Source organism: Rhea americana, unplaced genomic scaffold, assembly GCF_003343005.1.
Source record: "Rhea americana isolate MKP2758 unplaced genomic scaffold, rheAme1 scaffold_384, whole genome shotgun sequence".
Taxonomy (NCBI): Eukaryota; Metazoa; Chordata; class Aves; order Rheiformes; family Rheidae; genus Rhea; species Rhea americana.
In genome coordinates, this window is record NW_028186517.1 from 86,333 (window position 1) to 107,965 (window position 21,633).

Consider the following 21,633-nt stretch of genomic DNA (forward strand, 5'->3'; position numbering starts at 1 on the left):
CTTGCACCAAGAACACAGGGAAGCTTTCAGTGAAGGCATCAAAATATCTAGATAAGGAAAATACTTGTGCAGTAACATAATCAGTTTTCAGACTGGAGAGAGTGGCTCACAGGAACCAAAAAGAACAGCTAATGTGCTGCTTCTTACCTGACACATGCAAGAGCAAACCACAGGAACCAGAGTGTGGATTTAGCAAGGGAAAAAAAAAAACACCTCATGCAAATTGGAAGCAAGGCCACATATATACTGCACTTTCAGACAATACGCAAGCTGTCAGAGAAGAGGAGAAAGAAGAAGAGTTTCCTCTGTCTTTACCTTCCATCATCTTTTCAGGAGCCCTCAGAAGGAAGGGGAAGGAGGGGGTGCGCAGGAGGAACACAACATCGCACAAAAGAAAAAAAGAGTTACCCAGCAAAGTAAAATATAAAATCTATTTGAAATCAAAAGTCAAGCAGAAAGCTTCACATGCCCCTACTTCATAAGATTACTTTGGGTCATTCTCAGAGTGTGCAAAAGCACTGAATTCGGGAAGAAGAACTGGACAAATGGCTAGAGATTCTCTAGCTCTCACACAGAGAAATGACAGAGTCAAGAAAATGGTTTTGTCCATACAAGGAAAACATTTGTGTTGATACTTTATTCATTTACTGCACAATCCTCCATTTAGTAAATGGATGTGGATTTTGGGGTAATGTCCATCGGTCATCTTGGCTGCTCTTTAAAGTAATGGCTCCCTAGTGAAACTATCTCAATCTAAATTCTTGTCTCAGAAAAGAAAGAAAAGGGAAAAAAAATCAATATTATGTTCAGACTATTTTTGGCACTGATTGAGCTAAATTAGTTTCTAATTACTCCTTCAGTTACTTCTTCAGACCATGGTTACTCACATAATTCTTTGGACAGCTGTGCCAGCASAAGCAGCACCTTCCCAGTCCTTCCACAGTGCTGGTACAAACACCTGCAGTCTCTTGGTGAATCAAATTAAGGAAATGATCAAGGTTAAAAATAAACTARTGTGTTGTTTTATTTTTAAGGACTGCTTTTCAACCCAGGTCAGATGCCCAATCTATTGTGCASCTGAACAAACAGTTGTTTTAGCACGAGGTGCCTGATTTGCTGATGGCTATCCTGCTGAAATATCAGGTTTGCATTCCTCATTCACCTCTTATTTCATGGCTGCTGTATAATAGAGTAATTACTAAACCGAATGCATACAGTATTTTATTGCTGCAACTCAGAACCTGTGTGGAAGGTCTCTTTAATGAGACATAATGAGGTCACACTGATGAGTACCCTACAAGTAAGGCATAACTACCCAGCTCCCTTGAGCTGCTATCTGTCCTAAAATTTTYGTCATTCTTCAGCCTGCACATTGAAATAAATACAAAATCATGACTAACAAAGTCACTGATGCGAACAAACAGCTTTGGGCTTAGTTCTGAAAAAAAAAGTCTTCTAGAAATTGCCTAACTATCTCAGTGATCTTCCATTCAAAAACTCAAGCTAMTGTAAAGTGTGGATACTCATCTTTTTGAAGACTCTTTACATTTGAGGAGTAGAAAGTCTACCCACAGTTCTGCCAGGTCTTCGATTGCAGCTGAAARTCAATTTTAAGGAGGAAGTACAAAAAAAAGTCAGAAAGCCAAAATAAACACTAAGCAATGACGAAACACTAGTGCACTTTAGAAATGACCACGAGAGAAACAGACTGAAGGTTCTTTTCCCAAAATTACCAGTTCAAACACTGCTTGAAACAAAAACCACTGAAAATACTTCCTATTTGATGGCTGCCTAGCAACCTACTCGAAAGGACTTATTYTCAGTTCTCTGCTTTCAGCTGGTGACAGGTACCACATCTGAACTACACACCATTATGTAAGGCGTGCTCATTGAAAATAAGACACAAAAGACTGAATAACCATGAAGACTTGACTTCCAGAACAGGGTGGGAGGCATGTTAATGAAACAGCTTATGAGAAAGTTAAGTTTCTACAGTTATGTCTGCTCTAGAAGGCAAGAATCTCAGTCTCCAGAGCTGTCCAGTAGCATTATTTTATAATGTCAAATCAATCCATGAGGACTCAGAAAACTAACAAAATTGGTATTTGGCAGATTCTACCTTTTGTTCCTAAACATGCATCTCAGGGTACAGTTTCATGACAGTTTAAATAAATCAAAGTCAGCACTCCTCAACACAATCCTCCCTCCTGAGTCAGCTCTGGCACTCACCCGATCCTGCTCAGAAGCTAACTTGGAAAAGAGGAAAGAGGAAAAAAAAAGAAAAAAAGAGAAAGCGAGAGAGGGTTTCAACAGTGTTCCTTCCTGAACTGGCTTGGCACCAGTGCCTACCAAAAGAAAAGGGYAGAATCATCCTGCCGGGGTGGGAAGGACAGGCAGAAGAGTAGCAGTGCCAATTTCATTCAGCTTAAACTGAACTGCAATCTCTTGTTCAGAGAAAAGTTTCACCATGAGTTTAAAGAGACCTAAGTTGCTGTTCCCAACAAAAAGCTGATTCAGTTCTCTCCTGCCCCCACACTTCAGCTGCTTTATGCTGGCATCCAAGCTCTTGTAGGCAGCTAGATTAAGGACCTGATCTGGTAGGAAACTAAAGCAGAAAGACATAAAACAAAACAAAAACAAAGCAAAACAAAAATAAACAAACAGAGCTTAGTTTGCAGCTAGATCAGGTTCCTAACAGACCTGGACACATGGTTAAACAAGCACTAGGGCCAAAAGAAGGGATAAGGTGGCAACCTGTGACTAAAGGCAAGGAAAGGAAAGACCTGTACTCAACTTCAAGCAACTGTTAAGCCRCACTCTTATTCAACAGGGTAAATTTCACAACAGGACTCTATACAAAAATACATTAAAAACARTAGTTCTAATTCTTCATATTTTAAGTTTCCATATCATTAATATTTCAAATGCCTCATTTCACCAAAACTAAATCGATAACTTACTTACTGCTAGCATTATTTTCAGAGCAAGAGAGCTACTAAAAATATAAACAGGAGAGTGAGAAACAGCCTGTTGTGATTAACTAGGGCATGACAAACAGCAGCAGCATGTGCAAGCAGAACCGACAACAACATTATGCAAACAATGTATGATTCATGAACAACATTGAATTCTTAGAAACTGCTCTCTGGGTTATGTCCAAGGCTCTCTTTACCTTAGTTAAGCTACTAAAAGTCACTTCAGGAAGCTGAACACTTTGTACAACACAGCTTTCCTGGAAACAACAGCTGAGCTGTCAAAGAGGTTATGTTAGAAACCACTGCATCAGTTACTGTAAAGCAATCCATAATCAAATTGGCTTTAGCAGTAACAAACACAATTTAAGAATGAATATTATCCAAAATAACTGTGAGGTCAAGATCCCAGAGCTCCTTGTATGCTGTCATACCCAGAAACGTGAAATTCTCACCAGATATGCTGCAGTGACACTAAACRTGACACAAAGCCAAAACTAAGAATTTGTCCCTGCCTCACTACCAAAGGGGTCTTGTGCCATCACAGCTCCAAAGACTGCACATATCTTACRTATGCTGGAGACCTAACACATCACCATGCTGTGATACCTTAATGCTYGTAATATTGGAGAGTCTTTTCAGAAGAATTTCACTTATTTGTAAGTTACTTTCCATGACTTCAGCTCAGCATCATTTTCCATGTGATCAAGGTACAGCTCTGTTGCAGCTAGCTCTTGCCACTGTCTGTAATATATTATTCTAGAAATAGCATAGATCAAACAGGGAATTCCTGATAGGTCTAGTTTTGCCTCAAAGATATAGCAATTCAATTTCTGTAAGTAATCTTGCTGCCACTTGGAGGACAGAACACTTCAAAGAACAGTCTGGGCTACTTCCATACACAGCTCCCTCCTTCAAAATTCAGAGCTGTGGCTGTTTCTTGAACATGCAGCAAGTTTCCAGCACTAACATATATGGACAGTCTTGCAAAAGTAGGTATTTTCAAGGAAAACAACAATATGTTGATGAGCAAGTACTACTTCATCCCTGCTCTAACACATCACTACAGTATCATAAATCAGAAGCAAGAAGTTTCTCAATAAATCCTTGACAGCTGACACAGCCATCAAACATGGCAAGTATTTCTCTTCAAATACTACATATAGATATTAAAGCATCTTAAARCATTAGGAAGAAATCCAGGAAAGTCATCATTTAGAACTGCATTTAGGCACCTGAATATTTCACAGCTCTCCAATACAAGTAAAAAACAGAATAAGGCAAAACTAAAACTGCAGTCAGCCGCATAGTGTAAAGCAGAAACACGCAGTCATATTTAGATCAAAGTATGCTGTAAGCATCYCAGAGAGGCTGGCAGTTGAATAGAGTAAGGTTTGGTAGCACTATTAGACTACTGTACCATATACACGCAGCTGTCTTCTGGTATATAATCTCTGCTTGTGCAAGCCCGAGACAACAGTAATGTAACCAGAGTAAAAGTTTCCTCTTCTGAGAGATGAAATACGTAAGGAGAAACCGATCACAAAGAGGTAAAGTTTAGCACAGGGATTGTCTCTCACCCTGCAGAAGGTGACCTCCCAAAGCCTCTTTGATTCTCCTCTCCTGTAAGAGGATTAAGAATCCTGTCCTTGTGGGACCTCTGCTCGGTTACTGGTCCACTGATATTATACATTAATACTACACCTCATCCCTTCATTCTTATCAGTAGCAAGATACTAGAAGAACTGAAAACGTCACTGCTCAAAGATCAAGACTTTAAAYGGAACCTCTAATGCAAGCAGGAATAGCAAAACCAACAGTGCTTGATGGAAACTCTGCTTTGGGGCTGTCACAATCAATGTACGGGCAGCCTGCTCAGTGCTTCCATGCTCAAATGCTAATTCAGCTTATCTGCACACCTAAAACGCAGGCTACCCTTGGAAGCTGCCATTTATCCAAACAGCAATTAAAAACCTGAGATCTTAATGTGCTCCCCACCCCCCAAAAAAATAGGGGCAGGCTAATGAACACAGTTTATCACCCCACAGCTCATGCAGACTGTACCAAACCAAAGAAAAAGTCTCACAGAGCACCAAGCCCATGTTTGTTTTCAAGAAATAAGGAGCAATGCACTACAACAGCACACTGGCAYCTCAAATGAGAAACTAAGGAGAAGACTGGGTCAAATCCAACCCTATAAATTAAAACAAAAAACAAAAMAAAAAMCAAACACACAGACCAGGAACAAAAAACTTCAGGACATAACTTTTCATTCTTTTGTTTTTGCATCTTTTCAAGGAGAGACCACTGGAGTAGTTTTTAATGGGGTCTCAACGAATTAAGTCCATAATGACTCCTAGACAACAGGAGAACAGGAGTCTAATCAGGAAATCATCTCTCTAGTTATTTAACCATGCATAGATGAGAAGCAGTCTGTGCTGCCATGYAGGTAAACATATGTTTTCCTTTAATAATGTAATGAAAGTTAAAATGCATTATGAATTCTGTAGTTAAAAAACTGCAAAGACTAGACATTAGGAGAAACTCTAAGAATCAGGAATACACTGCCTGCAAGGGTGCAGAATCTATGTGAACAGAGGTTTTCAAGATGGAGGCTAGACAAATACACAAGCTAATGCCAACTTATACACAAGCTAATGCCAACTTATACAGTCAATTTTGACTTGGGACAAGTGGTAAAATTCTCATGGGTGGAAAAAAAAACATATGTGGCTAATATAACATATCTTCTCCAATGCACATGTAAAAACACTCCATGTTTTTAGTGGTATTATAGCTTAACACTGCTTGACAACAGCATTAAGACCACATAATGCAGCAGCCAGGAAGAGCCAAGAGTTAAGCATTTCAACCAACAACTGCACAGAGAAGCTACACTGTTTACCACAAAAAAAAAATAACAAAAGCTATAAGGAGCTAAACCCATGAAGAATGACTGCAGAAGCTGTAAGTGCAATGGAGCTCAAATTACATTCCTTAAGTAGTTCAGATAAAATAAGAATGACCTGCAGCTTCCTAAGACACACCACTAACTGAAAGAAACATAAGCAGCTTGTGGTGAACTTGGATTATCATACCTGTTCTCAAGCTCTGAATTATGAGGCTTTTAGAAAGGAAAAAAAAAACAACTGATTAAAAAATAATTTCAGTTGCTGCAATAATTGATTTCCACAGAAAGACCCAAAACCAGGACAAAATAGAACTTCTAATTACTATTTTTAATCCTGCAGTGACAAAAAAAGTCAAGATAAGCATTATGTAAGACTATTAACCTCTTTGTTCATAACTGGCACCTTAATTTAGCACACTACCACATTAGGTAGCATAATCTGAATTCTTAATATTGAAGTGTAGCACTAGCTGCAGCAAGACAACAGCAGCAATAACAAAAAGCAAAGATATCTGAAAGAAAGCATAACACACCGAAATTTGTAACTGCAGTTCCACAGGCACAAGCAGACATACCTGAGCCTAAAAGCTCTAAAGAAACTAACTCTTTCCAAATCAGAAATTTCCAAAAGATTAACAGATGCTCCCTATTATTTAATTTGTAGCCCTAACAAGTTGTGAAATCCAAACCTTAGTGTAACTTTGAATTTGGGGATGGCAGGGTGGTATCACCTGTAGTATCACATACTGTTTACTAGCACTCAGACATACCGCTGCAGGGAGCATCTCGGGAACACCAAAGAGAAATCAAAGCAAGCAGTAGATCCAGACTGATGGAAAACCTCCAGTGTACATTTTAACTAGAAAATGGATCAAACGCAGGCAAARAAGCTGTAACCTGATGAAAATCAAATTCAGTAATTTTGAGCGACCATCTGTTCTTTACAAACTAACCTCTCAGCACTCCATAAACTGCCACAGACGATGCATGGGTAAGTCAGGTACGAATAACATCTTCAAAAGACCCAGATGGCTACTTAAATACACTTATGTACAATATTCCATAAATACAGGTGACAGAGTGAAAAACAAAACGTGAACTTGAATAATTTACTTTCAAGTCAATACCTACCCTCAAGCAGAAAATGCAGTCTATGCTGATAAGCAAGAATAATTAATTTCAACCAGACTTTTTTTTTTTTTTTTTTTTTTTTGAACACTGCCTTCCATCCAGGCACATTGTGGCACACAATGACATTCAGAAGGAAAAGACAGACAGGTTAAAAGCCTACTTTCAGAAGCGATCATCCTGCTGTGTGAGAAGAGCTCTCTCTAAGAACCACTACTTCATCCTCACCTGGCTCCATTTACTCTTCACAGAATTCCCTGATGTGTTTAAATTTATGCTCTACCCATCCAGAYGATCATTTTCCAACTTGCATACAAGGATATTGCAGGAGACTGCRTCAAAAACCTTGGCAAAGTTAAGCTCAATGGCCTCCACTGCTCTTCCTCATCCACAAACCTAACCATTTCATCACAGAAAGCAATGAGGTGGGTCAGGCATGATTTATCCTTAGTAAATCCATATTGACTGTTCCCCATTACACACCCAAAAATACATTCCAGAATAACCTTCTTCTGGATTGGCCCAGGGACTGAAGTGAGACTGACCAGCCTGTAGTCCTCTGGATTGTCCTTCTGGCCTGTTTTGAAGATGAGTGCAACATTTGCCTTTGTCCTGTCATCAGAGACCTCCCAAGATCTCCACGACCCTTCAAAAATGACCGCAGCCATGCTACAACCTGGGCCAGCTCTCAGCAACCTTTGGTGCAGCCTGTTGGATCCCTTGGACTCATAYGGGCCAACCTCTCTCAAATAATGCCTGCCTCAACCTTTCTCCACTGCTGGTTGTTKTCTCCTCCTTGAGCCCTGCCTCTAAACAAAAGCCTAGGAGACATTGCCACTGAAAACAGAGGCGAAAAAAGCATTGAATACCTCAGCCTTGTCTGCATCAGCTATCACTAATTTGCCCACCCCATTCAGCAACACATCCACATTTTCCACGTTCAGTCTATTACTACTAAGTTGGGGGTAGAAGCTACTGCATACATTATCACAGACATAGTGGTATGCACTGTCCTGAGAGAAAGYAGCTGTTTCTACAGTTCAAAGACAGAAATGCAGATTAACAAACTGAGTTTGTTCTGTCTGTGTTCCAGGTTGTTGAAGGAACTAGAGGTCTYGTTGTAGGATATAAAGTCATCTCACTGGAGAGCTGCATGACCTGTTTCCAATGTGCTCAGTAAAAAAAGCCTCCCTTTCACAGTCAGGATGGCTGAGTGAATTTTGCATGGGGAAGTCTGCTAGGTACAGAGTAAACCTAGGGCATCCTGAAGACTGAAGGAAAGTTTCATGGATAAACTTTTTTCAGCTTTAATTAAAAAGAATTAAGACAATGGAATAAAGAACTAAGATTTTTGGCCAGTGAAATGTCAAATACCTAGACTGCTCTAGGTATAGAAATGGAGATTCTCTGAGGCATCTGTATTCCCATGGTCCTCATATGCATAATATCTCAGTGCATCAGATGAGGGGGAGATGTCAGGAGAGAACTCAAACCTGTTCCAACATTCCCTGGGAGAAAGGAGAACCAAAGGATACACAATGCTTGCAGCCTAGGCCATTGCTGCAGGCTTCTGGCATTGAGTAGTCATCTCATCATGCCACGCTCACGCTGCCAAAGCGGTGGCAATGCCTGCTGCGTCTGAAAGCTAACACGGAAGTATAACACAAATAAACAAAAGTATATTTTAGCAGACTGCAGAACTCAGTCTCCCCTGCCCCCTTCTGGGAACAGGTGGATTTGAAAACTTCAATGCCTGTGTCAAATGGTAAAATTGTTTACTTGGGCAAATAACCAAGACAAAGCCAAAAACAGTCCCTTCAGCAAAAACATGGATATAATTAAGTGCATCTCTTTCATCAGCAGAGACTCAGAAACAGGATTTTCCCTATCCATACACAGAAGCGACCGACAAAAGCTCATCCCTGCCAGAAGACAGACTGTCGATACACTGCAGCTCCACTGTTATAACCAAGCCAATTCATTTCTCAGATCACAAAGCAGACGCATAGTGCAGACTTCCTATCCTTTACCCCAGTATTTGCACAMCATATTTCTCTGAAATAATAAAAAAGACACAATAGCAACTACACTAAAATTTATGCAATATTCATTAACTGCTTACAAAAAGCTTCTCCATAAACTACAGGAAACACATTCTTTCAAGTTGCTGCTGAGACCTGACTTAAGCACAAAAATCATTTTGCAACAACTTGCCAGCCCCTTGTGTGTATCTTGAGATCTTACCTGCAAAAGACAAACTGACTTCGTTAGGTCTAGAGGAAGACAATTCCCTAATCAGCCTTTTCTTCACAACACTAATGAGGAAAACCTGGCCMTGTTTGTCCATTTTTGCATTTCACAGCATTAAAAACAGAGTTGCCCTTTCTCTTCCCCTCCAGAATACAGCTAATCACATGCTTTTCCCTTGGCTCTGCTTTACCTGTGTACTACTGAAGAGAAAAGCCAAGCAAAAAACACTACATCCCACTCCCAGCTGTGACAAGAGGAAGAGACTCTCCCAGGGAACACAGCAATGGCAACTGTTAAGCATCAGTTTAGTAGCTGGAGAGAGACATTTTTCTCATTTTAAAGAGACTGACCCTACAGCAGAGAGCGAGAAACGCTATCCACAGCGCACACAGTGAGTATTTACTTCACATTCTGTGCTTCCTCTCCCTTCCCTTTGCAAAGTTAGCTGCTAAGGAGCAGAAACTGGCTCCAGTGCTCCGGAAGCAGCAGAAAACGTTTCATTTCCTAGGAATCAGAACACCACCTACTTTTAAACCTATCAAGTCTAAGAATTATGCATGAAAGTCAAGCAGAAAACTTACCACAAAGAACCATCATAAGCAAACTAATCTTGTCCATAAGGATTTTCAAAAACAGCATTTAATTTAGTCCTCCTCCAACTAACTGTAAAGCAACTTTACAATTTTGWGATACTATGTGCTTCAACACCACTATGAAGCATCTCCTCCTCCGATCTATACATTGCTCCATTCCTGAACTGTCTCAGAAGTAAATGGAAATGAACAGCGTTTGATATAGGGATTCTAAGCGATTAGCTCTGCTGTAAAGGAACTGAGGACTACAGGATCTCTGCCTTCAGGACATCTCTAGTAATGCCCACTCATTAYAGCTCCTGCTTTTAGAAAGGGGACAAGCTTGACATCCAAACAGGCAAACAGCAGTAGTACACCCATAAGGTCTTCTCACTTGCGGCCAGAAACAAATACATGCCTTAGCCATAGCGCAAGTACCTACTGTGCCTCCTGTCCTCACTAAGTTGCATCACAGCAATATCCTGACCAGKGCAAAGTCCTGCCAAAACCATGTGAGATGCATAGAGAGCATCCTTTCTGAGCAAAAGCTGCTGAGCACCATGACTTATAATGCTTTGTCCAAGTATGCTGCACCTATCCTTCCATGTCAAATAAAGCATCAACAGCAAGCTTTATAGCTTCATGTGATCTGTTATCTCACTACTCAAGCAGAAATCCCAGATACCCAGGGATACACTAAGGTATTTTTGCTGTCATTCGGCAAGGGGGGGCAGGGGCAATCTACATGAGGGTTTTTTCAGTTTTACCATGCAGGTAATACTGACCAATTATTTTGCTTTAGCTACACTTGTCAGCTGCCCATCCAGACAAACACAGTATTTGCATTTGGCAGGCTCCAAATTTTATCATGTTGTTTTACCAAACAGTGAGCTCTTGTCTGAGCATTGCTAAAACATTTAATTCAGGAGGAAAAAAAGCAATTCTTACATCCCTCTACTGAAGTTTAACAGGTAAACAAAGTGCCCAGTTGATTTAGTTGAGAGATTCTTTAGATAACAGTCACAGATATTTATGAAATCATTCAAATAGAAAGAAGCAAGATGTAACAAAGAAGGAACTAGAAATGGGTTACTGATCTTGTTGCTTCTTTTGAATATTTCAATGACGCTGGTAAAGCCGCTCAGACTTGGTGTACTTCAGCCATCTGCAGAACAGTCTTTCAGAAAAAGGAACAGCAGAACAGCCAAGTAAACTAACTGCATACTGTTTTGTAACAACTGCAACTTAAAATTACTTTATATTCCCTAATCAACTTGTATTCCAGTTCAATTTAGTCTTACCTATTAATTAAATTCAAGAATTTACAGATTTGTGTTCCTGCCCATCAAGAGCTGCACTGAATTTGCTGATACAGATTAAAATTAGGCACTCCTTCCAMGAGAAGGCAGTGCAGTGTTCAGCCAAAGAATCAAACCTTATAGTAACTTTTCTGCTCAAATGGTAGAAAGAGAAAAGGAGGATCTGGGAGTAGGTCTGTGCATTCACACWCTTAGCTCCACAGACTTAAGAGTATAAGATCAAGATTATCCAAATAAATWCATTTCACTCTCATAAACAAATTCTCATGCAAAAAACATAAGGAACAGCTGTTACCTAGTGGTTTCTTCTGATGTAGTGCTGAGACACTGATATGAAACAGAATTTGAAGGGTTTCTTCTTAAGCAACTGAAGAAGACCAGAGAGAGAAATGCAAGGCAGCCAGATGTGTTGTGCTCTAGACAACAACGCATATCAATGCTCAGGACACAGCTTGATTTACTGTATGAGAACTGCAAGTTGCTCTACCATGCCAAGTACATACCCATTCTGAAATAAATAAAACAAGATTCATAGAGAAGAGGTAAAAATTTTACTAGGCCATCTGATAAAAGTCTGTGTGGGGGAAGGGAGTCCCCCCCCCCTTTTTTTTTTTTTACACTTTTTTTTAAAGACTGCTACTAGAAAAAAACAAATTTAATTGGAAAAAAAATTGGAGACCATATTTTTTTTTAACCAAATTATGTTTTACTTGGAAAAGTGTTAGTATCTCATGTGCTAGCCGCACTGACAAAAAACACACTTGCATCACTGGCTCCCTTCTCAAAATTCCTAGCAAAATAAGCTGTATTTTAAAAGCACAGTTTTACCACTGTAACTTGTAACTGTATCTACAATAAGGGATTCCACCAGCAGAGCTGCATTACACAGGGATGAACACACTGATTAATGCAGCTGTCTCAAGCATTTATAGCAGAAACGACCTTATAAGCATGTCCACAGATGTTAAAGCCACGTAATCACATTGTAAATCCATGCCCCCTACTTGATAACAGTTTAATTTTCCTAAGCAGATGACCCCTAAGGGTTCATGGGCAAGAAAAGATGAGCTATAACTTCCCAGCTTGACACCTCGTCACTCTGAATTTTTCCATGAGAAAACACTATCAACCTAAGGGACATTTCCATATACAGTCAACCTACTAAAAATAGAGAGGAGAAGAGAAAAATCTGAGTAATTTACTTCTGAGATTGACCTCAGTGTTAGGAAAAAAATCTCAATGAAGATACTGCAAGTAAACAGAGTCATGGAAGCACATGCCAAAAAAAAAAAAAAAGCAACAGGTAGCAGTTTCTATTTGACAATTAGCTACAATCATAAGAGAACTTCAGACAAAGGTACACTCAAATTCCTAGTGACATTAAAAAAAATCCAACATGACACAACATACACAACATAACACTTACAGTCACGGAAGGGATTTTGATCCGGGCCTTTCATTATGCCTCTTACCTTTCTGGGGAGCAGCAAAGCCTGTAAGACTCCCAATCATCATACTTACAATCTTAAGGTTGTTGCAGTANGGGTTGTGGCTTGCAGCATGCTCTGGCTATTTTCTCAGAATAAGAGCAGAATGAGGCAGCTAGCCAGATTCAAGCCTGGCAAGACACTACCAGTTTTGAATGGCAAAAAAACAAAACTTGTCCTTTAAAACTTCTGCAAGATCGTTTTATCAGAACCAGAAGCCAGCACTGCCATCCTTTGATGCTTTCTTCTACAAAGCATAGACTTTCCAGTGATCCAATGCAGCACAGGCTATGYAAAAAGAAATATGCAAGGAGAAGGGAGCTTTTAGATACCAAAGAAACAGCCTCTGCAAACATTTGCTTTAAATGTCTTTCAAAGGGAAGAGCCTCCTTTTTTTGGGGGGTGGGGAAGGGTTTACACTGTACATTGAATAGCATGCCTCTCACAATACTCTACCATATCAGCCTGTTCTACCCTGGCTTGAAACAAGACTCTCCTTTTCCAGTAAGGTGAAAGCTTAGATAAATGAAGCGTATATTTAGCTCCTCATTCACTGCAACAGCCTCAAACAAGTTCTTAAATACTCCACAGGTCACAGATTTTCAGATCTCTCATCTGGATGCTAAACTACTCAAGCAGAGCTCAACCAAAGCTCTTCCCAACAGGCTTTCTAGAATGCCAATTGCAATGACCAAGTCCACTAAGTAACAATAGTGCAAAATCAAGTTGTACATTAAACCTGATCCACTCTCAAATTGGCTTGTATCTGTTTAAGTGCAACATCTGTGTATATATATATGTTTTTTTGCCCCATACTGCTGACACAGCACACTTCACACTTCCTTTTGAAGGCATAGATTGCAACAACTTTGCTTTTAGTAGTATGTCTGTCCCAAATGCATAAAAGCTACCCCAATTTTTCACACCTTCAATTCCTCTAAARACACTGGAGCAGTGTGTTAATAGTTTCTACAAAACATTACTCTGTCATATCGCATGTATTCCCACAGCCAGCTGTGTTATGAGAGATCCAATCAATTATGGGCCAAATGTAGCTGGCAAAAGCAAATTTATTTTTCTTTAATTTTCTTCAGTTCAACACAGTTTGGTAACAGGTGGCATAAATGTAGCCTCTCAGTCTGTAAGGCACAACCTAATGAACATTACAGGCAACACATAACACACAGTTCTCCTCTAAGACGACTATAAGACAACTGACAATGAAAGCAGAACAATAAAAACTGCCTTCTACTCAGGAAACAGTCAACTTGCCATACTCACTAGCACAAGATACTGAGCTTATCAGGATTTTTTAAAACATGTGAGTTCTCTTCACATTGTCATTACAGTATGACAGAGTAAGAGAAACACAGTTTGGAAACACTTCACTTTAACCTCTTCTAACCTCTAACTGCCAGGTTTGAGGAAGATATTTTAACTGCAGTGATTAAAGCACATGGCTTACTTTTGCCTAGTGAATGAATGATACATCTAATACCATTTACCAATTTAACTAAGAATATTCAAGTCAAGCTGCATTCACAAATCAGAATCAAATTTTTAAAAGACTGGTTTTTGTCATTAGACAAACCAAATTACCAGTAGCATCTATGTATTTAGCTGCTCAAATACATAAGAGTTTCAGTTTTAAGAAAGCTACATGACTAATCAAGAGAACACAGGAGCAGAAATACCTGCGATCTTACTGAACTAAGATCAAGAATAATGAATAGAAAAGTTTTCTGGAGAAAGAGAAGTCAAGTGTTGATACTGAAGGGAAAAAATACCAGCATGTATAGCTCCTAAAACCATTTAGATTAAGCACAGTGCAAAACAGTGCTAATATTCAGCCTGACTAAAGGAATGAGAGGTTTCCACTCAGCTCTGTAAAAATAAAAGATGTTTAACACATGCCTGAGTAGTACTTACTGATTTGAATATAGGTTACCTTCAAATTTTAGTAAGTATGTTCAGGCATACACTTTTGGAAAAAAMTGAAAAATTCAGATCTGAGTTACATAAAGAAGATTTGCTCGCAGGCAAAGAAGATGCCACTTGCACAGCGTAAGACACATTACTCAATCCAAATAGGAAACAGGAAATGAAGTAAACCATTTCAGTATTTGCAAATATAAGYATATCCATAATATCAAAATATTGTCAAGTATTTCAACAGTGGATAACTTTAATTCAGATTAAAGTTTACACAATACTCTGAGTTTGAAAAATGGGAACTGCAATGCAGCACAAAACTATTTAAAAAGTCTGGAGGCAATGTCACAGCAAAATATTAGATCCACAATAGTTAATCTTTAAAATAGCATTAAGTCAGCTATGACAAAGTCACACAAGCACCACTTGCTAAGAAGATACTGCGTCGCTTCTCTTCCTTCCAGAGGGAAATAACTGGGAAATTTGGTATCTTTGATCATTACTTATTGCACTTCAAACTAGTAAAGTCTATTAATTCCACAGATCAGGGTCTTCCTCATCACAAAAAAAGTGATCTACRCAGCACAACTGCTATCTAAAAATACCGCCTCTCTAAAAATGAGGTCAATTCGAGTTGTCAGCAAAGAAACATTTATGTGGCATGTACAAATGAGCTGTTGATCAAGAATTGGGGGAAAATTGGTGTTGCAGTTTCTTCCGAATTCCGCACCACACAAAGGTACTTTTCAACCTGAAAGACTATCAAGCCAACACAATCAAGCCAGACTACAACCCTTCATCAAGCTAAACTTGAAACAGAAGGCTGGAAGAGGGGAAGAAAAGCTACACAGAAGACAGTGAATACGAGTTCTGAAGTCATCATCAGTTAATTTAGCTGCAATTCAGCCATCTAAAGAGCCAGAACTGCTAAAGTGTAATGGAATTACTCTACAAATCTTGAAAGCTAAGTTGATATTATAAAGAGTTGACATTGATTCGATTAAAAGAAGTTAACAAACATAAAATAGGACCATGCTTTTCACTGTTTTAGTACATTTACTTGGATATTCCTGTAGTTGCCCCTAACGATGACGGCATACTGCCCATAAACCATACTTACATATACTTACTTGAAGAGTAAAATTATGAAATTAAGAGGTAAAAACAAGAAGTGAGCATTTCTTGCATGATATTTAATGTAGCTGCAGAGGTACTGTGGGCAAAATAGGAAAGTTACCTTGAAGAAGTCATCCAAGTTCTTTCTGTCGAACAGTCACTGGAATATGGAGCCAACCTCGCACAACCAAGAGGGAGCAGGCTGCGAGAAGCAAGTCAGCCTGAAAGATGTTGTATGGAAATGAGTTAGCAAAYACTAAATTAGCTTTTACTTCGTTACATCTTTACCTGCTTCATAATCCTACCAACTCAGACTATTTGAGGTCATGCTTTCCTCAAGTTCAGAATTCACAGCAAGCTATTCTGCTTGCTTTTGCATACTCTCATGCACTTGAAGACTCTGACAGAGATCTTTACCAAATTAACCACTATGRCTGATGAGACAACTGCCCTCAACTGCCTCCTCCACCCCACTGCCTTCTTCACTCCTCAGCTGAAGATTACCAACAAGCAGGTGGAGCAAAACAGGATGTGCATCTGTTCTTCATCTGGCCTGGTTCACAGCCCAGCACACTCATGGATATTAATGAGGAAGAAAGGCTGAAATATAGTATATGAAATTGTGGCAGCTGAGTGGACAATGCTGTAGTTTCTAATATCAGGGAGGTAACTTCTGGCAAAGAAGCAAGACAGCTGGTAGAAGAGATAACCTTTCTAACTACAAAAGCTAAATCAGAGAGAGCTTATCTATTAGAGCTCTCAATCACGTGTAACAACATCCTACCAGGACAAGCATATTACATCTCATAACCTTTCTTACTGCTTTTATCAGATTTAGTTGACACAGTTCTACTAATATAATTATGGCAATTAGGCAGCTGCTTTTTTTTAACAGAAATAATTACACCAATGTTAACAGTTGCACAGATACCATTATACTGATAGAGAGGCACCCTATAATAGCAAAGCTTATTCCTTTATCCCAAGAGAAGGAGATGAAATCATTTTTGTAAACAAAAATGACCACTGATAGGAGTTATAATTTATGCCTTCTTTTACTCAGTTTGTCCTTCCTACACAAAGCCATTCAATACACATACAGATAAACCTACAGAAAGAAATCAAGTAAGGTGGCATACTCCTTCGTATTATATGCAGAGTAGTTAGAGACCTGATCAGGTGCTATAGGAACCACAGCCTTCCCACCACGCAACCAGAACTGCATCTGTGAGAAAGTACGTATACCCAAAGAGCATGCTGGGAAAACCAAAAATAACAGTTGCTGCCACATCCGAAGAGCACAGGCACCACACACAGGCAATGCCTACAAAACAGAAACTAAGAAGCCATGCACAGACACTTCCTCTTCCTCCCCCACCACCCTTAGGACAGCAGCAGCAACAAACCTGTGATTAAACTCTTGCCAGCATCCTACTCTGCATTCCTGTCACATCAGGAATACAAAAGGGAGCCTGCTAGATGCTCCTCCACACATTGGAAGGGTTTGTTTGGTTTACAACAAGCAATACAAATATTTGACATGATTCTTGCAGAGGTCTCTCCGCAGTTTTATTTCTTCCACTCCTTTTCTTTAGCTCACCCATTTCAGGGCTCACTAGAGACCTTTTGTACTTACTATGCTTATTTTTGATTTCTTTTCAAACACTGAAAAACCAGGAACAAACACAATTGTTCTTCAGGAAGTCACCTTAAATAAACTAGCAAGCACAGAGCACAATTCTACTGAACTGCCACACACAAACTCTAGAAGTTCAATTCTAAATCCTGCTCACTACCAAAACTGATAGGGTGACACCATGAAAAGCAAGAGAAAAGTCAGGCCTCAATTTTCTTTTAATACTAATATGCAGCCTTCTGAGACTATAAATCCCAACATCAACACTTAACTGAGGCACATGTCTCAATCACATTACAATCCAATTCACAGTGACCAGATTTGGGGAATCTAGTGAAAATAACTGAAAAGTGCCTGGGTTGCAAAGCAGTGCTTGATGACCCAAACAATGCCTTTGTCATATTTTCATGCCTTAAGTACCTGCATTTCAGCCACAGATTCAAATAACAAATTCTTCTCTAGAGAAGAAGGTCTGGATATTCAACCTCAAACTCTGTATCTACAGTTCTGGTTCCAACGACAACTGCAGGAATGTCACCCCCTCCCAAACCAGTGTGTCAATCATAACTCACTAAATCAATGACGAACCTTAGGGAAACATCAACTGAAAACCAAAATCTAAAAAGCTAATACGCAACCAAACATCCATACACACATTTGGTGACATATTAAATCAGAAAGATTGCCAGTAGGGAGACTGTGTCCTAAAGTAGGTGGTCAAACAGCCCCAAACCTGCACAAGATTCCTCATCTGAAGCTAGTCAAGCTCAGCAAGAAAAGGTCATGCTGTCAGAATTTAGTAATTTTACCCTAAATGGTAAGCTCCATATGTGTAGGAGGCAAGGAAAGAAGAAACTAACCATAGAACTCATATGGAAGGAGAATAGTGTGCCACCACATGATGAAGAACAAACCATAGCACTCATTCATAAAGCTAACTGATTAAGTTACTCCGCTTGAGCAGAGTGGTTGAACTAGATGATCTCCAGAGGTCCCTTTCAACCTCAACCATTCTGTGATTCTGTGTAAAGCCTCAGGTACAACTTCAGCCTGGGCATTTCTGAACTTCTGAATGCTTGTTGTAGCCTTGACCTACAGATAACTTTGAATGTAATACAAAAATAAGTTGCAGGTCAGCTGACTTGTATCTGCCATGAGGAGTGATCACAAAGCACATCTAATTTTACTTTCTAGTATATTTTATAAGGAAGACATACTGTCATCCCAATGATGGGCAAACAATGCTACTATTCACAAAAGTAGCAAGAAAAAAAGCATGGGCACTACCCTTCTATTGTTCTAATTCTTTGATTTGAAAAAAAAAAATTAAGTTTGTTGCACTGTTCCACAGTGACAGTGGACAAGAAGGCCATTCAACAAGGAGGAGGCTCCACTCCACCACCAGCCACATATTCCCACTGCTTCTCTTGTGCCAGCAAAATCACTATGCACTTACATAGCTGGCAGAAACAAAAACACCACACTAGTTTGTCTTCAAACAGCTCCTGGGCCAGACCCATAGGTTAGAGAATTCAGATTCTCAGCTGGCTCCAGGGAAAGGGCAAAAGTCTCCTTTTGGTTGTAGCCTACTCCTACATGAGCTTAAAGCATAAAAGAGCTGAACTCTGAGTTCAGCTAAACCAAAACTCGTAGTGATTGGAAGCAGATCATAGAGATACTGTCCCCTTTTCTCTTTTCAAAACTGAATACTGCCTACTTGCTCTTTTCCTGCGTAACAAGCATGCCAAACTACCACAAGGGACATAATGAACAACAAGAGTAGAAACTACCTTAGGAAAAACACACTCTCTCTTCAGACACTCTTTCCACCCCTGTTGTCTTAAGAGACTCTTATAGCAGTGACTTCGTATAGCAGCTTCCTTCTCAAGGAGCTGAAAGTCAAATCCCCTGCTCTCTCAAAAATCCTCATTAGACAGGAAACAAAGGCAATGCCATGAAAAGGAAGCTTTAAACTAACAAGCTCTAAGTAGGATRCAACATCCTACTTAGGTTGTTCAGCTAAATGCTTGGATATAGCTCTGCTGAAAAAGTCAGGGAGAGTATGAAACACTGATGTCATCAGAGGAAAAATAAGCATCAAAACACTTAAACTGAAAACAAGAGTTCTATAGAGCTGAAACTTCAACCCAATGACATCTTGCTACATACAGGGCTCATACTTCAATCTTCTCAAAACACATCACTTTCCCTCCAGCTCCAAAACAAAGCACTTACCTTCGGGCACGGCTAAGCTAACCCAGTCAGAGAAAAATATTCTGCAATCCCAATGACAAGAAACTGTTACAGATTATCAAGGTATCCTTAACGGGCCTTTTTAGAGTTATGATGGCAATAACAAATAAATGGTATATTTAATTCTAAAAGACTTAAAAGGTCCTGTCAGAATTTCTGAAAAAAAGAGGAACTCAAAATCAAAATCTTAGTTCAGTGACATGTTACCATAATGTTTTTATATATCAGAAATCTGACCATACATACATAGATCAATATATCAGCTGCWCATTAGAGTTCAACATAAAAAGATTTGGGGTATTGTACTATACTGTTTTGCAAGGCAAACTACCAACTAACAAATCAGTCTACTTGCTGCAGAAATATTACATCAAGAATACACAAAGATCCAAGTCCAAACCATTCTGGAACCACTCAGTGCTTCATAAGCAAACATCAGAACATGGAATTCAGCTTTGGAAGCTCTGAATACCAAGTTAAGCCAGGTGAATCTGAAGGGAAGAAAAGCAAATGAAACAAAAACACAAGACAGGTTGAAATGAGATACGCAGCAAACRCTACAGCACACCGCTGGAAAGAAAAAATAGGGGCCTTGCTGATTCAGGGCTTTAAGATGGAGGGTTGCAGAGCCTGACACCAGTTCAAATTCAGAGTAGCTGTGAAATGAAGAGGAGTCAGTACCAGCTCTCCTAATCCAAGTCCTACCTGGAAACCTAGTGTAAGGTTCTTGGTTAAGGTCCAGGTCTGCAGACCACTAAATGAGTGAGCACATCCATTTTCAGAGACAGCCAGCTGGCACCTTCCACCAGCACAGCTCCTGATAACCACTGGGCCAGGCAGTATTACCACAGCCTGTCCACACCCCTTCCCTAGCAGAGATGTATGCAGGAAGAGCCCCCAACCCCAATGGCTTCCTCACCATGTTGGTTTCATGTTACCACCGCGGTCCCTGGAGCTCCTTTCTGCCAGCAGCTTCTGTGGACTGGAAGGGCACAAAAGGAAGGGACACTAGATCTGCTTCCCTGGCAGGGCCCTCAGAGCCAGGCAGGGGCAGGAGCAGGAGCAGCACAGCCCTGCCAGGGTGCTGCCCACTGGGCTGCCCTTGCCACTCCTAGGGCTTTCCCCACAGCAGGGAACCCCACACAGCCCCACTGGTGCAGCTGTCTCCCAGAGGGACCTGTACAGGGGCACACCTGGGTCTTCCCCACCCCACCTCCCAGCACATGGACATGCCCGATTTTCCCCCTGCCCTCACCAGACCTTGCCTAGCTCTCCTTCCTCCTCACCTGACCACACCTGGCTCAGCCAGGCTCATCCCCTTGCTTGACCCTCCACCTCACCTGGCTGGTTCCCTGGTTCACCCCTCCATCTCACCGGATAGCATCTGGCTCGCACCCCTCCCTAACAGGGCCACACCTGGCCTGTATCCCCCCTTCCCCAAAGGGCAGCACCTATCCCCCCTCCTCCATCTCAGCAAATCCCACCTGGCTCACCCCAACCCCTGCAACCTGCCCAAAGAACCACGCGTGTCTTGCTCCCTTCCTCCCCCCCCTCCACGGGGCTGCGCCTGCCTTGGGCTACCCCCACCTCGCACAGGACCACGCCCGCCTTGGGCCCTCCCCCCTCCCGCACCGGATCCCATCCGCCTCGGTCCCCTCCCTCTAGGGGCGAGACTATCTCTTCTCCTCCCTCATGATACCACGTCTGGTTCTTCCCCACTCTCGCCCTCCTCACAGAGCGCGACTGGCTCTCACCTCCCTGCCTCCACTCACGGGAGCGCGACTGGCCCTCGCCTCGCTCCCCTGACGGCAGCGCGCCTAGCGCAGCTCCCCCCACCCCACCCCTCAGCCTGACCCTGGTCCCGGCCCTCCCCCGTTGCCGCTCACCAGAGCCCGGCTCTGCCTGCCCAGCCGGGGGGCTGGTGACACCGAGCCCCCCAGCTCCACCGCTCCCTGCCGCTCGAATCAACAACAAGATGGCGGCAGCTGAGGAGGCAGGGCCCCGTTGCTTGTCGTCATAGCAACCGCGCCGTGCAAAGCCCGCCCCTTCGCGCGTTG

General features: G+C 41.0%; 1 protein-coding gene across 3 annotated transcripts in view; it reads right to left on the bottom strand.

Moving 5' to 3' along the window:
* IP6K1 (inositol hexakisphosphate kinase 1) overlaps positions 1 to 21,556 on the bottom strand; it is a 40,447-nt gene extending 18,891 nt beyond the window's left edge. For 2 of the 3 annotated variants that reach the window (XM_085313403.1, XM_085313401.1), the window contains exons 1-3: positions 21,463 to 21,556; positions 20,496 to 20,558; positions 15,809 to 15,908 (exon numbers count right to left, since the gene is read on the bottom strand). The gene's annotated coding sequence lies outside the window, so the exon portion shown is untranslated. The remainder of the gene's footprint in view (positions 1 to 15,808; positions 15,909 to 20,495; positions 20,559 to 21,462) is intronic. The other variant, XM_085313402.1, reaches the window with a different exon arrangement.
* Between the last annotated feature and the right edge of the window lie 77 nt (positions 21,557 to 21,633).